At 42.7% G+C, this 4,947-nt stretch overlaps 1 non-coding gene and 1 pseudogene across 1 annotated transcript; one reads left to right on the top strand and one right to left on the bottom strand.

Moving 5' to 3' along the window:
• Nucleotides 1–4,305: 4,305 nt before the first annotated feature.
• LOC121917948 lies at nucleotides 4,306–4,438 on the top strand (annotated as a pseudogene).
• LOC121917947 lies at nucleotides 4,409–4,567 on the bottom strand. Its single transcript, XR_006101131.1, has one exon. It is a non-coding gene; the product is annotated as a U1 spliceosomal RNA (small nuclear RNA).
• Nucleotides 4,568–4,947: the final 380 nt, after the last annotated feature.

The following is a 4,947-nucleotide window of genomic DNA, read 5'->3' as shown; positions in this document are numbered from 1 at the left end:
TCTCAGAGGTGTGACAAGATCTCTCCACATATTCTGTAACTATTTGTAAAGCACCATGTCCATGGATGGCAATATATAAATTGATGATGATAATGATGATGATGGCATCACCTGAACACTGAACCATTACCAATTACACCATCCAGTTTAAACCTTGCCTCAGAGGCATTAGAGGGGGGGAGACTTTTCTCTTGCCTCTTCGCACCAGATAGCAGCTGGAGCAGACTGAATGGCAACATGCCGGCCCAGCCAGCCAGCCTTTACCTTGGCTCTTGTAAGGACACTGAGGGCTCCTGGGGATCCCTGGACCACCAGTTAAGAATCAGTGGTGTTTATGATTCACAAGGCTGACTCAAGACACTTTTCTGCCTGTCCTGAAGAACAAGATTAATTGCAGCTGAATCTTCCTTCTGCACTGGAACTGCAGGAAGATCTTTGCCTACACCTTGTGGTAACAGCCCAGTTTAGCAAGTGTGGGGCAAACCACATGGCAAGTATCCAAATCCCAACATTTTCTGCCTAAGCTGACTGCCTTCCCCCTTTCCTAATGGTAGAACTGACACTCAGGATTGATTAGGGTCCAGTCTGAGTGATGAAATTCCTGCTAAAATAACACCTTTAAAAATGAATGAATTGTATTATGACATAGATTTTTATGAGCACTGTCTGCATCATCAAATGCATGGAATGTTGCTTGGGTTGGCAGATCTATGTATGTACATAGCAAATGAAGTGTTGAGCTTCCCAAGTCTGAACCTAATATCCCAAAAGTAAGCCATATTGCCTCCTGTTTTCCCACATCCTCCTTTTTTTAAATGTATGAATCTTACCAGCAGTATTTCAGAGACCTGTCTCTCATTTTCCCGCCTACTATTAATCTCAAAAATCTTAGCAGAAGTGTGTTAACTCTTTTGTTTCCCCACCTTCAGCACTTCCTTAAAGAGTCCTCTCTTGTTTTCTAGCCCTTAAAAAAAACTATGTCCTAAGTAGTTATGGTAGCCCTCTTTTTTGTTTCTAGGAAGACTCCTAGCATTTGGAATATCAACTTTAAACAGATTTCCCACTCCTCACCCTGACAACCGCCCTACAGGTTATCCTCCCCACCCCTCCCCTCTTCACCTCAACTGAGGCTGCTGCCACACTCTAGTATTAATTCAGTTTGACATCACTTCAGCTGTCATGGCTCCATCCTATGGAATCTTGGGAATTGTAGTTTGTCGTGGCACTAGAGCTGTCTGACAGAGAAGGCTAAATATCTCACAAAACTACAAATCCCAGACTTCCATAGCCATAAAACTGTGCTGATACACCAACTGTGCCCCTTCCTAGAATTGGAGGACCTAAAGATGGTAGTGCACGTACTGGAGACCTCAAGGCTAGACTTATCCAATGCACTCTACCTTGGGCTATCATTGTACCAAATCAGGAAGCTCCATCTGGTTCAGAATATGGCAGTCAGAATGATTATGGGTACATTCAGAAGAGATCACGTCACACCAATCTTAAAAACACTTCACCCACTGCCAATTAGTTTCATGCCAAAATACAAAGTGTTGGTTATTACTTTTAAAGCCCTACATGGTTTGGGTCTGGGTTACCTACAGGATCACCTTTTCCCATACAATTTGCTTTGTACACTCAGGTACTCTGGGAAATGTTTGCTCCAACTGGCCAGGACTAGACTGGCAACGGTTTCCCAGAGGACATTTTTGTCTGCTTCCCCCCAAACTGGAATGACCTGCCAGAGAAGATATGACAACTGAAAAGGCGGATTGCATTTAAAACAGCACTAAAAACATACCTCGTCTGGCAAGCTTATCCAGTCAATTTTAAATCATGACTTTTTAATCTGTATATGAAATTATATGAGTGTATTTTAATGATTTTATTGTACTGTATTTTAACTGTGGGATTATGTGTTTTTAATTGTATTTTGTATTTTAATATGCTGTACCCTGCCTCGAGGCTTGAGGAGAGATGAGAAAGAAGAAGAGGAAGACGAGGAAGAAGCAGAAGCAGAAGCAGAGTTAAAGCAGTGCCAGACTGCATTAATTCTGCAGTGTAGATGCAGCCACTGTCACCTCATGTCCCCCCCCCCATTTCTGTGCCCTCTCAGCCACCCCCTTTCTTCCTTTCTCTCCACTTCCCTTCTTCCCAGGAATAGTTAAAGGAATGCATCTAGACCTACTTTGTTGCTTACTTGCAACTGGGAACATCAAAGCAAATGTTGATTGATTTGTCATAATTAAAATTGCCCGTGTCTCAAGTTTATAACAACAAAGATAGCACGTGAAAGAAGGGAGGAGGCGGGAGGGATGGTCAAGAGGTTAAAATGTTGGGATCTATAACAGGTGGTAAGTATAAATAAGATGTGCTTTCAGTAGCAATGTTCCTGTTCTGCTCTTAGTACAGTTGAGTGTGTTTATATAACCTGTAGTACTGTACTTTCGCTCCTTATCCCTGAGGGTTATAATAGGGGCGTTCATCCACAGTGAAGAGGGGCTAAAGGGGAAAAGGGCTGTCCTATACCTTCATAGTTGTGTGAAAGATGGCATTTCAGCAGGTGAGGCAGCAGCAGATTCTGGGGCTTGAATCAAACAAAAAACCAGGATACAATGGGTAGATGATACTTCCCACCTTCTCCTACCACCAAGTGAGGCTGCAACAAGGAATTACAATGGGATCCTGCTTGTGGTTGTTGCAACCTCTCTTGCTGGTGAGAGGGGGTCAAAATATCCTCCTCCTTGTACTGTGATTATCTGTTAAGAGAGCCCCGTCTTGGAGCAGCTGCTGCCTGGTAAAACAGGTTAGGGGAAAGTTTGGCCAAGAGATGCTACTTGGTTGAGTATACATAACTAAATAACGTGCATCTGGGGAAATAGACTCAAGTTTATGAAAGCACATGCTACCAAATTTTCACTTTCAGTTAGTCTCAAAAATGCTACCAGATCCCTTTGTATATACAGCATATCCTCGGCATACGACCCCTCACCGTACATGGATTTAAGCCTATGCGGACAGTAAGCGGTGAGGAACAAAATGTTGCACATGCCAGAGGTACATGCACAGCAAGGTGCGCAGGAGCGCACCGCCATTCAAATAAATGGGACTCCAGCATATTTGAAATTAAGTAGCTGAGATAAAAATACTGGCCTATATTTGCAGAGCCTCCTAATCATCAGGGTTTAAATCTCTTTTTCAGTGCTCTCTACTGTACTTTCCCCCACATCTTCCCAGTTCCACACTTTTGCAACCTAAGTGCATGCTCCAAGATATGCGCAAGACATGTCAATGCTTGTACCACTGCTACTGCTACTACTACTGCTACCATTGCCACCACTGTTACTAGTAGTACAATGCAGCCTCATGCTCATCCTCATTCTCTTCATCCTTTTGCTGAAGCAAAATGGACAATGGAATGTCCTGTGTACAACACTTCCTGCTCCCTAGGAACTCCTAGGAAGGTCACAGTTTTGGTGACCATTTGCATAATATTTACATTTGCTAATATTTAAGTTGAGACTAGAATCATGGTAGGGTCTTATGTCTTAAGTAGACTTGCGTCTGCAGGAATTATAATTAGCCTAAATTATCCAGTAAAGGGCTGCTGTTACATTATGAAGTAATAGAGCCACCAAAGTGACTGATACACAATAGGATGGACATCACATCAGTCCCAGTGTTCATCAGGCATTCTTGTCAGTGCCATGTTATGAGAGAAGGCAAGGTAAACATAGCTCCACTATGCCTAGGCCCAAAGGCAGATGAAAGGCCCTCCCACCATTCCAAATGCCATTGTCCTGGACTTGGAGGGAGAGAAGAACTTGCAGTATCTGCTAGATTCAGTCCCTTCCCCATTGACATTCCCTTCTCCTTTTGTATCATGTCTTTTTAGACTGGAAGCTTAAAGGTAGGAAACTGTCAAATTAGTAATCTGTAAATGATCTGAGAGGCTTTGTGGCTAAAGAGTCGAGCATAAATACTCTAAATATAACAACAACAGCAGCAACAACAACAACGTTATGCACCTCCATAGTTCAAATAAAGTGGTTTCATAGCACCTCTGCTATGTAACTAGATATATACAAAGGTATGTAACATAACAGGTTATATAGGATTCCAGTGATAGATGCAAATTTTAAAATCATTTTAATTTAAATAGCAATGCAATGCATTTTACCATACTGGGAAGGTTGTGACTGGATGACCTGTTTGTATGTTCATAGAATCATAGAATTGTAGAGTTGGAAGAGACCACAAGGGCCATCCAGTCCAACCCCCTAACATGCAGGAACTCTCCATCAAAGCATCCCCTGGCAGGGGAGATACTATGATCACGGAGGTGGTTTTCCCAGGGTGCGGCTCTTCCATTGCACTCAAGGTGTGCTGACCCCTGCATTTTACCCAAATGCAAGAAACTCAACTGCATAATTTGATCCACAAATTATACAGTCAAGTTTCCCGCATTTGGGGAAATCGCATGGGTCAGCATGCTCGGAGTGCAATAGATGAGCCTCACCCTGGGAAAACCACCTTCGTGATCATAGTGTCTCCCCTGCCAAGGGATGCTTTGATAGAGAATTCCTGCTTGGCAGGGGGTTGGATTGGATGGCCCTTGTGGTCTCTTCCGACTCTACAATTCAATGATTCTATGAACACACAAATAGGTCACTCAGTCACAACCTTCCCAGTATGGTAAAATGCATCACATTGCTATTTAAATTATAATGATTTTAAAATTTATGTTGTCCAGGTGCTTACTGTTGATGGGTTCTTTCAAGACCCTTTCCTCTCTTGTGATTCTTTGTCTTTCAGTCGCACATGGACGTTTTCATCCTGCATAACTATAGCACTTTAACCACTTACTCTGCTATGTCGCCATCCTATGGGAAATTGGGATTTTTAGTTTCATGAGGTATTTAGAATTCTGTGCCAGAGAGCTCTAGT

The sequence above is a fragment of the Sceloporus undulatus genome, unplaced genomic scaffold (assembly GCF_019175285.1).
Source record: "Sceloporus undulatus isolate JIND9_A2432 ecotype Alabama unplaced genomic scaffold, SceUnd_v1.1 scaffold_1980, whole genome shotgun sequence".
NCBI classification, from domain to species: domain Eukaryota; kingdom Metazoa; phylum Chordata; class Lepidosauria; order Squamata; family Phrynosomatidae; genus Sceloporus; species Sceloporus undulatus.
This window is presented reverse-complemented; position numbering and strand designations above follow the sequence as displayed.